This window comes from Lepisma saccharinum, chromosome 14 (genome assembly GCF_977018435.1).
Source record: "Lepisma saccharinum chromosome 14, izLepSacc3.1, whole genome shotgun sequence".
Classification (NCBI taxonomy): Eukaryota; Metazoa; Arthropoda; class Insecta; order Zygentoma; family Lepismatidae; genus Lepisma; species Lepisma saccharinum.
In genome coordinates this window covers 22651674-22668566 of record NC_139242.1, presented here as the reverse complement: position 1 = coordinate 22668566, position 16893 = coordinate 22651674, and positions in this window count along the sequence as shown.

The following is a 16893-nucleotide window of genomic DNA, read 5'->3' as shown; positions in this document are numbered from 1 at the left end:
TAATATTGCATATGGAATGTATTACTTACTACATCTTCCAAGTGACAGGTGTTTATATCTCTAGCTCATAATTTGTATTGTACAACAATGTACTTCGTTTAGACTTTGATCTAAAGTCCTATTTATAAGGGACTACAGGACTGTACGTAGTGTGTAAACTGTCGTATACCGAGAATATGTACACTCTGTAGGGCATGAAGATTATATATATATATATATATATATATATATATATATATATATATATACAGACGCATCAAAGTCCTCAGCTGGTAACACTGGAGCTGCAATATATTGCAATAATCTAATGGAATACAAAATCTACCCATTACCAGCAGAATTTTCAATATTCACGGCGGAAGCGTTTGCTATTCGTAAAGCATTGTTGTATATACAGGAGAAAAACCTCAAGAGGGTAGTGATCGCTACTAATTCAGCGTCAGTCTTACACTACCTGGGGTCGTTAACAGCTGATTACTATGTAGACTGATACATTGTTAACATTTTGTATCACAAACTATCCAACTCAGGTTACAGTATTTCTTTTGTATGGACTCGTGGGCATACATCCATAGAAGGAAACCACATAGCAGACGCATTAGCCAAGTACGCAGCTGAAGAATCAAGTCACCGATCGCTTCGGATTAAATTTTCTGCAAAAGCGCTAGAGTCACATGCTAAAACAGAATTGTTGAAAAGTTAGCAGAAACAATGGACAATTACAGGGAAGACTAATGGGAAAATATACTATTCAATTCAACCACTTAAACCTAAAGAACCTTGGTATCAATATATTAACCTTTCAAGAAACTCTTTAACAAGCCATCTTAGATGTCGGCTAAATTACACCCTAGCCCCTAAAGACTTGTACACTAGGAAGATTGTACAATCCCCAATCTGTCAGTGTGCTGCAACAGAAGGAACACCTGATCATATTATATTTCCATGTCGTCTTAATGTAACTAAGCGTGAGTATTTATTAAGAGATCTAAAAGAAGAAGGATATAATGAGGCATACGCCTTGTCAACACTTTTGAGGAACCCGACTAAGAAAATAATATATGTACTTACCAACTATATTGTAAGAGAAAATATTGTATTATAAAATTATGAAATGTAAAACAAATGTAACTGGTGCATAGCTAAAAAGCTACAACCAAATATACATTTATATAGAAACAAAATATGCATCGTCCTTCGTGACATAGAAAGGACGTGTAGTGTCTATATTATGGTGTAAGTTGTTTGTGCATGATGATGATGAATTTGCGAATTACACGCTTTTGCTTGTGACTTCTATCTGGTCGTATTCTTTCCTCCGCACTCTGACATACCGAAGAACCCGCGCTTAACATGAACAAATCGACATTTACACCTACTTGCTCCTGATTTGGATTATAAGGGAAATACAAACTATCTTATTCAATTACACCACGTTAAATCATTATCAGTAATAGTATATTCATCCTCGTTATTTGCATTAAGGTAGGTGAGCACAGTTGGAGGTACTTTTCACAGTTGCTCGCATCCCTCATAAAACTGAACATCAAGTCTTTGGACTCAAAACCAAATTTTGCAAAACTTAATACGTCAAGCGATCAGATTTAAAAACAACATGGTGTTTTAACTTGCATGGGTGGGCATGGGAACTTTCGTGGCCGAGTAACCGCGCTGCGACACCATAGGTTACTGGTTCGAATCCTTATTAGACATATGTAGATTGTTTAATTGCACGCCACACTGTTTGTGTGGCGTGTAATAAATGAAAAGAGTAAACGTGAGTAAATAAAAAATAAAATATGGAAAACAAAGTGCGTTAATGGTCGACGTGCAATCTCGCCACCAAAGTTCCTGGATTCGAATCCCAGACTGGGCATGTCCTTATGCTCCCAGTAGATGTTGACCCAGCCAGTGGCAATTAGTGCACGTGTTTTAATTAATTTGCACGTACTTATAACTAATTTGCACGTACTTATAACTAATTAGCATGTACTTAGAATACTTTACATTTATGCATTTGCTTAATTATAACTTTTATGAATATATAATTATTTATTTTATGAAAAATATGTATATAGAAGGTAATTAGAGGTTCTAAACGCTATGCATATGTTTTTATATTCATTACTGCAAAGTATGTAATGTATAAAATGTTAATAATTAATGTTTATAATATTGAAAATAAGAGTTTATGGTTTATGAACCGCTATGAATGGTGGTAATGGGTGTAGGTACAGGACCAATTACGATTGGGGACGGTCCCGGTACTCGAACCCGCGATATGTAACTGTATTAATTAGTACTATGCAGTAATGTATGTTATTATGTTATGAAACACGGTGGTTTCACACGCTAGACAGAATACGGTGTTTGAATCTCGACTCCGCTCTGAGGGTAGACAGAGAGAATGAATTAATATTCCGCGCAGGTAGAGAAGAAAGGAATTTGGGGAGTGTGCGTTCAAGGTCAAATGACGTCAGAACGTCAGAACAAAGAAGAAACCCGATTGACCAATCAGAGATCGCGTCGGTAGATTTTCAGAACCGGTTTTTCCAAGGTTAACCAGTACGCAAGAACAGGGGAAAGGTATGCAATACTGTAGGGCAGGGGAGGGATTGAACCAGACAACAAAGGATGTCTGGAAATGCGCAGCAAGGGTCAAATTTTTTGAAGCTATGCGTCGCTTGTAGAACCGGTTTCCGCCGACAATTAATATTCCGCTCAGGTTTGCCCCAAGGCACAGGACGCACACAAGGAAAAAGGATTTTTGGATACCCAATTAGATTGGAGCGAGAACTTTAATTTGAACAAGGAGAACGAAGCGTAAGGGCTTTTTACCTGTACTAGGAAGAAGGGAGAGCTATCAGGGACTGGGCCTACAGTTTTCACTATTTGCTTTTATCACGGGGTATCGAACCTAGGGCCCTTTGATTATTGATTTAGGTAGTAAATTTATGTTACTGTGTGCTATTTAATATATTATCGAGTTTATTTTTTACCAAACTTTGACTTTATGTCAAACATTTTCACAGCTTATTCTTATTTTTACCAAAATAACACAATTCATTCTGTTCAGGAAAGACTTTTAGTTACATTTTCGACACACAAAGTGTGTGTTCTCAACTTCTATCTGTTTATTGTACAATTTTATTCATATTTTTACCTAAATAACACTATTTATACTATTAAGAAAAGACTTTTAGTTATATTTTCGACACACAAAGTGTGTGTTCTCAATTTTTAGTTGTTTATTTTACAAGTTTAGGCTTATTTTTACCAAAATAACACTATTTATACCATTCAGGCAACATTTTTTGTTAAGTTTTGGATTCACTAAGACATTTTTTCAACTTTTAATTTATTATTTTACATTTTTATGTTAATTTTTTACCAAAATAACACTATTTATACTATTCAGGAAAGATTTTCAGTTAAATTTTCGACACACTATGTGTGTGTTCTCAACTTCTATCTGTTTATTTCACAAGTTTAGGCTTATTTTTACCAAAGTAACACTATTTATACTATTCAGGAAAGACTTTCAGTTAAATTTTCGACACACTATGTGTGTGTTCTCAACTTCTATCTGTTTATTTCACAAGTTTAGTCTTATTTTTACCAAAATAACACTATTTATTCTATTCAGGCAACATTTTTTGTTAAATCGTGGACTCGCAAAGACATTTTTTCAACTTTTATTTCACAACTTTATGTTAATTTTTTACCAAAATAATACTATTTGTACTATTCAGGCAATATTTTTTATTAAATTTTGGACTCACAAAGACATTTTTTCAACTTTTAACTTATTATTTTACAACTTTATGTTAATTTTTTTTTACCAAAATAACACTATTTGTACTATTCAGACAACATTTTTTATTAAATTTTGGATTCACAAAGACATTTTTTCAACTTTTAATTTATTATTTTACATTTTTATGTTAATTTTTTACCAAAATAACACTATTTATACTATTCAGGAAAGATTTTCAGTTACATTTTCAACACACTATGTGTGTGTTCTCAACTTCTATCTGTTTATTTCACAAGTTTAGGCTTATTTTTACCAAAGTAACACTATTTATACTATTCAGGAAAGACTTTCAGTTAAATTTTCGACACACTATGTGTGTGTTCTCAACTTCTATCTGTTTATTTCACAAGTTTAGTCTTATATTTACCAAAATAACACTATTTGTACTATTCAGACAACATTTTTTATTAAATTTTGGACTCACAAAGACATTTTTTCAACTTTTAACTTATTATTTTACAACTTTATGTTTGTTTTTTTACCAAAATAACACTATTTATACTATTCAGGAAAGACTTTTAGTTACATTTTCGACACACAAAGTGTGAGTTTTCAATTTTTATTTGTTTATTTCACAAGTTTAGGCTTATTATTACTCAAATAACAAGGAAAGTTTGTTTATTTTAGAGTTTGCTGAGTATTTTGTTACTATTGTACTAGGTAAAAGTTTTCTAAATATATCAGATAGGGCTCTGTATACTTTTGTTTTTGCTATTTTGGAGATGATGCGATCAGCACCACTCTCCATCTGCTTTTTTATCTTATGTACCCTAATATTATTTTGAGGCTTAGTGAATTCTAGAGCCTATTTATGCAGGAGAGAGGGCTTGAAAATTTTGATCTCAGATAACCCACAACTATTTGTCAGAGTATTTTAAAGGATATTTTATACTTATTATGTGCCACTAGAATATCTAAGCTTGCTTAATTTTAATGCCTGTAACGCTGTTATTGTATTTCTAGCTAAGGCTTACTGGATAAAGTACACGAAATGTTTAACATTTCGACTATTTGCCAAATTTTTAGTGTAACGAAAATTATTGTGTGTCTATAAAGACTGAAATCCCTTTACCGATGAGTCCATAACTGGACGCTTACCAACATTGTTTTTATTTTTAAAAATATATATAACCATTTATCAATATATTGACAATTCACAGGACAAGACGAAGTTCACAGACGAGTGACTATATGAACCATAGGTCCACTTGCTAAACTTTTTTCTATGCTAGAAGAATAATTTAGCCTTATAGCCTTTTTCAAGGTATTTTTGAAGTATTACTGGTGTTTGGGTGCATCAACATTTGGGTTATTTCCATTTGGTTTATTATACGAGGCTACAATCACTATCTGAACACTGAAATCCTCAGATTGAAACTTAAAGCTTAGGCTGTAACTAGGGACTTAGTATGTATATCGACAATTTATAGGACAACACGAACCTTACAAAGGATTGTAGGTGACGTAGGACCAGACGCCAGAGCTTTGTTAATCTGCAAGAAGCACTTACAGCTAATATTACGAGGAAATGAGGTTGATTTTTACTGTTTCACAAGAATGCTATTTTCTATACACCCAATATTTGCTTTTTCAAGTAACTACATGTGCCAGAAGCACTTACAGGCCAACTCTAACTAGACTTCGACTTATTCTATATCAGGTGCTAAATTTATAAAGAACTACGATTGTGTATATTTCTGAGGAAGTACGCAAAAGCAGATTACCCGATTAAAGTATCTGAAAAACAGATTTTTCGATGTAAGTATATTTTTATTGACTGGATTATTTAACAGATCAAACAGGAAGACTGCAAAATTCATTAAATGTAGTTCTATCGTATAGGTGGTTTCAGAGATATAAAAAGAACAAATATAAGATTTCGCTTTTTTTGCTTCTGAGGCTAATCGCGACGCTAAGGGTAAATGGCGAGGAAATGTAACGGAGGAGAAACACTCTCAAAAGTTATGGGCTGCATGTAAGTTAATACCACAGAGATATTACAGTAGATGTAGGTTCTACCACCAGAACTTTTCTATCATAATAATACTGGTTATGCTGTACTGTTAGTTAAAGATGCTGATATTTGAGAAACTTAAAAGCTTATTTGCAAAATTTGAAGATAAATAATAATCTGTTAGACTGTAAAGATATTTTATATCCATTCTGCACAAGATCCGATGACAAAATTTAAAAATTGTAATCGCCCAGACAGGGACTCGAACCCTTAACAGATAGGTTAAAAGCCTAACGCTATACCAACTAAGCTATCTGGGCACAAGGTATTCTTTTCTTGAAAAGTTTGTTATGTTAAGAAATATATTGAAACAATTGAGAACACTCTTGATCTGGTTCGACAGAGAAGGAGACAACATTTCCAATTTTTTACAGACTGGGTGTATTTTCCACTATAGAGGCCTTCACTATATGTAATTCGAAACGCTAAATTTCAGCTAGCTTCCAAAATTGAGGTAAAGATTGTGTTTGACGAGATTAACAAGTTACAATTATATCCAGTTACGGACAAATAAAGCTAAAACTCTCAGATTTACTGTACTAGCCAAGCTTTAGTAACATTTGCTTCACTTTAGTACAAATACCAAAGAAATAGGTATATTTTATTTATAATTTGACAAAATGTACTAGTATTTAATTCACAAAGTTAGGTAAAAAACAGTATTTTAAAAAAATATTGTTACTGCCTTCAAAGTTTATGTTATTTAGCCACTAACAACTGGTTTACACTGTTTGGCATCCTTTAAATAGGAAAAGAAGGAATTATTTGTTTAGTATTTTTACTACTTTATATTTATTTAAGAAAACAATTCTACAGTTTAACTTAATTTTTAACAAATCGTTACTAATTTATATATCAAAGTTATGTTATTTAGAGTGTATGAAGGCGTATAAAGTTAATATTTGTACTTATCAGTGCAACTAACAATTATATTCTACACACAAAAGATGATGTTTACAGTTAAATTACTTGAATCAGAGAATAATATTTTACAGTAATTGATTCATTCAGCACTAGTCAGTACTTTTATGCACCAGAAAGTTTTCTTAATTTTCAATTACGCATGCTATTTTGGGCTATTCTTAAAATGTATTTCTAAGGCAAACTGGTTTAATTTTCTGCTTATAATGCAAAGTTGACATAGTTTTCGCACAATGCATTGTACATTTGTTATATTCTCTACTTACAATTCAAATATTATGCTTATTTAATGTATAACTAACTAACTCTCTAGCCTTCTTAAACCCGAAGGTTCATGGCTGCAGCAACACATGCCTTTCATCTGTCCCTGTCCTGAGCAAGATCTATACAGGGTGTTTCTAAAGGTCGTTTACAACGCTTGGGAGGTGATTCCCCTCACGAAAACAAGCAAAAAGTGTGAGTTCCATTTTTTACGACTGAGGCTTCGTTTCCGAGATAGGAGCCTCGCAAAAGGTGACAAAGTGAACGTCACACCTAACTGGGACGAATACTATCACAGATAGAGAGGCGGTTCCAAGGGAATCATAAAGGAATCGTATGTGCTCAGTCCGGAAGTCACTATGAAAAGTTCACTGCACGCATGCGCAATGGAGTCCTCAAAGGAATTGGGGATTTCCAGCAAGAACAATGCATGGAAAGGGTATGTAACGCAGCAAGAGGGACCGTGACAATGAGAAATGCGTTAAAGACAACACATCCCGACCTCAAACATCAAAACATGAGCACGGAACACAAAATCCGAAAAGTTGAGCACGGTTGCATACCCCAGTTACACGCGAGGAATAAACGAATCATGTAATGTGGCATACGAGAGACACATTACTCCACCAGGATTAACGAAAGAAAAACACAATATCAGATGATTGCGACAACGTGTATTTTTACACGCGACAACTACGCAATATCCCCTCCCCCCACACAACAAGCAACAAATGCTACAATCTCTTACGCACAGACAGTGCGTGTCACTGTACACCAACTGAAGGTGTCACTTTCACCACACAAAGGGGGTGGGGAGCAATACCAAGAGTGTTAGCACGCGATCACTGTGACGTAAAAGAGACCAGTTTTGGAAGCTCTGCGCAGGCAAGTCTGGCTCTCGTAGTCTACGTTTGACTGCTGTAGCCGCGAGAGGAGCTCGAATGGTTGGTTCTCTCCGGCAGTCATCCCAGTCGTGTTGCAGGTTCTGGGATATGATGATCAGTTCGCTCTAGGTTGTCATACGCATTGAAGAGTACTAGTATGTTGTATTGAAAGAAGTTGACATGGTGGAGTGGGCAAGTCAAGTATCGCAACAATTGGTCTGTGGTGTTCGTACGGTGATACGGCCAATTTGTGCAGTGTGCCAGTGTTAAACACGAACGATACTTTGCAGTTCCACCTCCTTATGACACAGATGGCTGCGTATACCACCCAGCATCTAGCAGACATACATCTCATGTATGGGGAGGCACGTGGTAATAGCCGTGAGGCAAGGCGTCTTTATGGAGAACGCTTTCCACATAGACGTTTGCCGTCTCACGCCTTCTTTCAGGTAGTGGACAGTCGACTGCGTGAAACAGCGTCAGGGAGGGGATATTGCGTAGTTGTCGCGTGTAAAAATACACGTTGTCGCAATCATCTGATAATGTGTTTTTCTTTCCCTCCTCCTGGTGGAGTAATGTGTCTCTCGTATGCCACATGACATGATCCGTTTATTCCTCGCGTGTAACTGGGGTATGCAACCGTGCTCAACTTTTCGGATTTTGTGTTCCGTGCTCATGTTTTGATGTTTGAGGTCGGGATGTGTTGTCTTTAACGTATTTCTCATTGTCACGGTCCCTCTTGCTGCGTTACATACCCTTTCCATGCATTGTTCTTGCTGGAAATCCCCAATTCCTTTGAGGACTCCATTGCGCATGCGTGCAGTGAACTTTTCATAGTGACTTCCGGACTGAGCACATACGATTCCTTTATGATTCCCTTGGAACCGCCTCTCTATCTGTGATAGTATTCGTCCCAGTTAGGTGTGACGTTCACTTTGTCACCTTTTGCGAGGCTCCTATCTCGGAAACGAAGCCTCAGTCGTAAAAATGGAACTCACACTTTTTGCTTGTTTTCGTGAGGGGAATCACCTCCCAAGCGTTGTAAACGACCTTTAGAAACACCCTGTATACTCCTTTCCTTCCCTAGCAATTTCCTTTAGGTCCATCTCTACATTATCCCTCCATCTTTGTTTTGGTCTTCCTATTGGTCTTTTACCATCAGGTTTCCCAACAAGAATCCTGTATACTCTTCTTTCCTCTCCCATTTGTACCACATGATCTACACACTTAAGTCTTCTTGATTTAATTTGGACATGAATACAAATTATGTACTTCTAAATTATGTAACCTTCTCCACTCATTTGTCTCCTCATCTGTTTTAGGCCCAAATATTTTCCTAAGGATCTTATTTTCAAATACTCTCAATTTATGTTCCTTTTTCAATGTAAGGGACCAAGTTTATTTACTCTATTTAACTTTTACTTTTTGTAATTAACAAAAATTGTTAGGCATTATTATATCTTTTTCTATCAGCTTATTTTGAAATTAATATTATTAGGTATAGTCTTTGATTTATAACTATATTGCTTTTTTATCAATTTATCTAAGAGTACACGCAGACAAACATATGTGTACACACTTTTATGTACATAGATATGCCTTTTTACAATATTTTAGTATGAAGATTGCACTTTAGCTATTCAAGCAAGGTTAGGAAAGGTAGAAAAGGTAGGATTTCTGATAATTTGTTGCAGGATTTTGTTGTCCAAGTATAGATGAGAACTGAGCTGGGAGACTGTTTTGAACCTTTTCATGAGAGTTTGCATGTGAACTGTATGCAAATTGAGCACTATTGACTGTGCATGCTTCTAAGTTTTGCTGTTATTTCACATCAACTCTGTGAGACTATAGACAGTTTTCCCATTTCAAGTAGTTTTTATTGATTGTATTTGTATATGTTTTGGGGACTTAACAGTTTTATGTTATGAGGCAGTTTATTGTAGAATATTTTTACCTGATGGTATGAGATATTGAGGGTCTGCTGTTTTACTTGTAATTATTTTCCTTCTTGTGTTGTGTATTTGACTATATTTTGTCCAAGTTCGTAGTATTTAGAATAATTGTTATTGAATTGTAGATGTAGGGAGTAATAATCCTTTGCAAGATGCCCTATACTTTAGTCTGAACATTATTCTTAGTGTTCACTTTTGAAGCCTTAGTATTCTGGTAGTATTATTAATGTAGAGGTAAATTAGGCTGAAATGTAGGCATTTTTCTGATAAATTATACTCATTTAGTTGTTTCAGCAGGTAGAAGTTGCATGATGGTTTACTGCTGATGATGTTAATTTGCTCTTCTTATGTACTACGTATGATGTAGCTTACTTGAGTAATTGGAATTTTCTACTGAAAAAGGATTGCTTGTCTATTTTATTCCTATGTTGTTAAGTTTGTCCATAAGCAAGCCATGTTCTTACTCTATCCTATGCCTTGGAAGAATCTAGATATATTGTGTTTGCAGTTTTATGTTTCTCTAAAGTTTCAGCTATGTAGTTTTTTAAACTGTGCTATGGGTGTGACTATTGATTTCTTTTTCTGGATGCCATGTTGGTTTCTGTGTAGGTTTTTTTTTTTTCCTAGATCTTTATTTGTTCAGTATTTTTTTATTTTTTTAATATTCTTTTACATAAAAAATCAAAGTACATTGTTAAAGTCAAAGTGTGTTAAAATTCAATTTTTCAAAGTTAAAGTTTTAAAAATACAATTTTCTAAAATTAAAAGTTATAATAGTACATTTTTGTTAGTAGAAGTTTTTATACTAGGGTAAATTATTTTGTTGTTAAAGTAAAATATGTTAGTTAATGTAAAATTAAAGTAATTAAAATTCAATTTTTCAAAGTTAAAGTTTTAAAAATACAATTTTCTAAAATTAAAAGTTATAATAGTACATTTTTGTTAGTAGAAGTTTTTATACTAGAGTAAATTATTCTGTTAAAGTAAAATATGTTAGTTAATGTAAAATTAAAGTAATAAAAATTCAAAAAAATAAAAAATACTGAACAAATAAAGATCTAGGAAAAAAACAAACAACCTAAGTCAAATTCAAGCAGCAAGAGGAATACACAGAAACCAACATGGCATCCAGAAAAAGAAATCAATAGTCACACCCATAGCACAGTTTAAAAAACTACATAGCTGAAACTTTAGAGAAACATAAAACTGCAAACACAATATATCTAGATTCTTCCAAGGCATAAGATAGAGTAAGAACATGGCTTGCTTATGGACAAACTTAACAACATAGGAATAAAATAGACAAGCAATCCTTTTTTCAGTAGAAAATTCCAATTACTCAAGTAAGCTACATCATACGTAGTACATAAGAAGAGCAAATTAACATCATCAGCAGTAAACCATCATGCAACTTCTACCTGCTGAAACAACTAAATGAGTATAATTTATCAGAAAAATGCCTACATTTCAGCCTAATTTACCTCTACATTAATAATACTACCAGAATACTAAGGCTTCAAAAGTGAACACTAAGAATAATGTTCAGACTAAAGTATAGGGCATCTTGCAAAGGATTATTACTCCCTACATCTACAATTCAATAACAATTATTCTAAATACTACGAACTTGGACAAAATATAGTCAAATACACAACACAAGAAGGAAAATAATTACAAGTAAAACAGCAGACCCTCAATATCTCATACCATCAGGTAAAAATATTCTACAATAAACTGCCTCATAACATAAAACTGTTAAGTCCCCACAACATATACAAATACAATCAATAAAAACTACTTGAAATGGGAAAACTGTCTATAGTCTCACAGAGTTGATGTGAAATAACAGCAAAACTTAGAAGCATGCACAGTCAATAGTGCTCAATTTGCATACAGTTCTCATGAAAAGGTTCAAAACAGTCTCCCAGCTCAGTTCTCATCTATACTTGGACAACAAAATCCTGCAACAAATTATCAGAAATCCTACCTTTCCTACCTTTCCTAACCTTGCTTGAATAGCTAAAGTGCAATCTTCATACTAAAATATTGTAAAAAGGCATATCTATGTACATAAAAGTGTGTACACATATGTTTGTCTGCGTGTACTCTTAGATAAATTGATAAAAAAGCAATATAGTTATAAATCAAAGACTATACCTAATAATATTAATTTCAAAATAAGCTGATAGAAAAAGATATAACAATGCCTAACAATTTTTGTTAATTACAAAAAATAAAAGTTAAATTGAGTAAATAAACTTGGTCCCTTACATTGAAAAAGGAACATAAATTGAGAGTATTTGAAAATAAGATCCTTAGGAAAATATTTGGGCCTAAAACAGATGAGGAGACAAATGAGTGGAGAAGGTTACATAATTTAGAAGTACATAATTTGTATTCATGTCCAAATATTATTAGAATGATTAAATCAAGAAGACATAAGTGTGTAGACCATGTGGTACAAATGGGAGAGGAAAGAAGAGTATACAGGATTCTTGTTGGGAAACCTGATGGTAAAAGACCAATAGGAAGACCAAAACAAAGATGGAGGGATAATGTAGAGATGGACCTAAAGGAAATTGGTAGGGAAGGAAAGGAGTATATAGATCTTGCTCAGGACAGGGACAGATGAAAGGCATGTGTTGCTGCAGCCATGAACCTTCGGGTTTAAGAAGGCTAGAGAGTTAGTTAGTTATACATTAAATAAGCATAATATTTGAATTGTAAGTAGAGAATATAACAAATGTACAATGCATTGTGCGAAAACTATGTCAACTTTGCATTATAAGCAGAAAATTAAACCAGTTTGCCTTAGAAATACATTTTAAGAATAGCCCAAAATAGCATGCGTAATTGAAAATTAAGAAAACTTTCTGGTGCATAAAAGTACTGACTAGTGCTGAATGAATCAATTACTGTAAAATATTATTCTCTGATTCAAGTAATTTAACTGTAAACATCATCTTTTGTGTGTAGAATATAATTGTTAGTTGCACTGATAAGTACAAATATTAACTTTATACGCCTTCATACACTCTAAATAACATAACTTTGATAACTTTGATATATAAATTAGTAACGATTTGTTAAAAATTAAGTTAAACTGTAGAATTGTTTTCTTAAATAAATATAAAGTAGTAAAAATACTAAACAAATAATTCCTTCTTTTCCTATTTAAAGGATGCCAAACAGTGTAAACCAGTTGTTAGTGGCTAAATAACATAAACTTTGAAGGCAGTAACAATATTTTTTTAAAATACTGTTTTTTACCTAACTTTGTGAATTAAATACTAGTACATTTTGTCAAATTATAAATAAAATATACCTATTTCTTTGGTATTTGTACTAAAGTGAAGCAAATGTTACTAAAGCTTGGCTAGTACAGTAAATCTGAGAGTTTTAGCTTTATTTGTCCGTAACTGGATATAATTGTAACTTGTTAATCTCGTCAAACACAATCTTTACCTCAATTTTGGAAGCTAGCTGAAATTTAGCGTTTCGAATTACATATAGTGAAGGCCTCTATAGTGGAAAATACACCCAGTCTGTAAAAAATTGGAAATGTTGTCTCCTTCTCTGTCGAACCAGATCAAGAGTGTTCTCAATTGTTTCAATATATTTCTTAACATAACAAACTTTTCAAGAAAAGAATACCTTGTGCCCAGATAGCTTAGTTGGTATAGCGTTAGGCTTTTAACCTATCTGTTAAGGGTTCGAGTCCCTGTCTGGGCGATTACAATTTTTAAATTTTGTCATCGGATCTTGTGCAGAATGGATATAAAATATCTTTACAGTCTAACAGATTATTATTTATCTTCAAATTTTGCAAATAAGCTTTTAAGTTTCTCAAATATCAGCATCTTTAACTAACAGTACAGCATAACCAGTATTATTATGATAGAAAAGTTCTGGTGGTAGAACCTACATCTACTGTAATATCTCTGTGGTATTAACTTACATGCAGCCCATAACTTTTGAGAGTGTTTCTCCTCCGTTACATTTCCTCGCCATTTACCCTTAGCGTCGCGATTAGCCTCAGAAGCAAAAAAAGCGAAATCTTATATTTGTTCTTTTTATATCTCTGAAACCACCTATACGATAGAACTACATTTAATGAATTTTGCAGTCTTCCTGTTTGATCTGTTAAGTAATCCAGTCAATAAAAATATACTTACATCGAAAAATCTGTTTTTCAGATACTTTAATCGGGTAATCTGCTTTTGCGTACTTCCTCAGAAATATACACAATCGTAGTTCTTTATAAATTTAGCACCTGATATAGAATAAGTCGAAGTCTAGTTAGAGTTGGCCTGTAAGTGCTTCTGGCACATGTAGTTACTTGAAAAAGCAAATATTGGGTGTATAGAAAATAGCATTCTTGTGAAACAGTAAAAATCAACCTCATTTCCTCGTAATATTAGCTGTAAGTGCTTCTTGCAGATTAACAAAGCTCTGGCGTCTGGTCCTACGTCACCTACAATCCTTTGTAAGGTTCGTGTTGTCCTATAAATTGTCGATATACATACTAAGTCCCTAGTTACAGCCTAAGCTTTAAGTTTCAATCTGAGGATTTCAGTGTTCAGATAGTGATTGTAGCCTCGTATAATAAACCAAATGGAAATAACCCAAATGTTGATGCACCCAAACACCAGTAATACTTCAAAAATACCTTGAAAAAGGCTATAAGGCTAAATTATTCTTCTAGCATAGAAAAAAGTTTAGCAAGTGGACCTATGGTTCATATAGTCACTCGTCTGTGAACTTCGTCTTGTCCTGTGAATTGTCAATATATTGATAAATGGTTATATATATTTTTAAAAATAAAAACAATGTTGGTAAGCGTCCAGTTATGGACTCATCGGTAAAGGGATTTCAGTCTTTATAGACACACAATAATTTTCGTTACACTAAAAATTTGGCAAATAGTCGAAATGTTAAACATTTCGTGTACTTTATCCAGTAAGCCTTAGCTAGAAATACAATAACAGCGTTACAGGCATTAAAATTAAGCAAGCTTAGATATTCTAGTGGCACATAATAAGTATAAAATATCCTTTAAAATACTCTGACAAATAGTTGTGGGTTATCTGAGATCAAAATTTTCAAGCCCTCTCTCCTGCATAAATAGGCTCTAGAATTCACTAAGCCTCAAAATAATATTAGGGTACATAAGATAAAAAAGCAGATGGAGAGTGGTGCTGATCGCATCATCTCCAAAATAGCAAAAACAAAAGTATACAGAGCCCTATCTGATATATTTAGAAAACTTTTACCTAGTACAATAGTAACAAAATACTCAGCAAACTCTAAAATAAATAAACTTTCCTTGTTATTTGAGTAATAATAAGCCTAAACTTGTGAAATAAACAAATAAAAATTGAAAACTCACACTTTGTGTGTCGAAAATGTAACTAAAAGTCTTTCCTGAATAGTATAAATAGTGTTATTTTGGTAAAAAAACAAACATAAAGTTGTAAAATAATAAGTTAAAAGTTGAAAAAATGTCTTTGTGAGTCCAAAATTTAATAAAAAATGTTGTCTGAATAGTACAAATAGTGTTATTTTGGTAAATATAAGACTAAACTTGTGAAATAAACAGATAGAAGTTGAGAACACACACATAGTGTGTCGAAAATTTAACTGAAAGTCTTTCCTGAATAGTATAAATAGTGTTACTTTGGTAAAAATAAGCCTAAACTTGTGAAATAAACAGATAGAAGTTGAGAACACACACATAGTGTGTTGAAAATGTAACTGAAAATCTTTCCTGAATAGTATAAATAGTGTTATTTTGGTAAAAAATTAACATAAAAATGTAAAATAATAAATTAAAAGTTGAAAAAATGTCTTTGTGAATCCAAAATTTAATAAAAAATGTTGTCTGAATAGTACAAATAGTGTTATTTTGGTAAAAAAAAATTAACATAAAGTTGTAAAATAATAAGTTAAAAGTTGAAAAAATGTCTTTGTGAGTCCAAAATTTAATAAAAAATATTGCCTGAATAGTACAAATAGTATTATTTTGGTAAAAAATTAACATAAAGTTGTGAAATAAAAGTTGAAAAAATGTCTTTGCGAGTCCACGATTTAACAAAAAATGTTGCCTGAATAGAATAAATAGTGTTATTTTGGTAAAAATAAGACTAAACTTGTGAAATAAACAGATAGAAGTTGAGAACACACACATAGTGTGTCGAAAATTTAACTGAAAGTCTTTCCTGAATAGTATAAATAGTGTTACTTTGGTAAAAATAAGCCTAAACTTGTGAAATAAACAGATAGAAGTTGAGAACACACACATAGTGTGTTGAAAATGTAACTGAAAATCTTTCCTGAATAGTATAAATAGTGTTATTTTGGTAAAAAATTAACATAAAAATGTAAAATAATAAATTAAAAGTTGAAAAAATGTCTTTGTGAATCCAAAATTTAATAAAAAATGTTGTCTGAATAGTACAAATAGTGTTATTTTGGTAAAAAAACAAACATAAAGTTGTAAAATAATAAGTTAAAAGTTGAAAAAATGTCTTTGTGAGTCCAAAATTTAATAAAAAATGTTGTCTGAATAGTACAAATAGTGTTATTTTGGTAAATATAAGACTAAACTTGTGAAATAAACAGATAGAAGTTGAGAACACACACATAGTGTGTCGAAAATTTAACTGAAAGTCTTTCCTGAATAGTATAAATAGTGTTACTTTGGTAAAAATAAGCCTAAACTTGTGAAATAAACAGATAGAAGTTGAGAACACACACATAGTGTGTTGAAAATGTAACTGAAAATCTTTCCTGAATAGTATAAATAGTGTTATTTTGGTAAAAAATTAACATAAAAATGTAAAATAATAAATTAAAAGTTGAAAAAATGTCTTTGTGAATCCAAAATTTAATAAAAAATGTTGTCTGAATAGTACAAATAGTGTTATTTTGGTAAAAAAAAATTAACATAAAGTTGTAAAATAATAAGTTAAAAGTTGAAAAAATGTCTTTGTGAGTCCAAAATTTAATAAAAAATATTGCCTGAATAGTACAAATAGTATTATT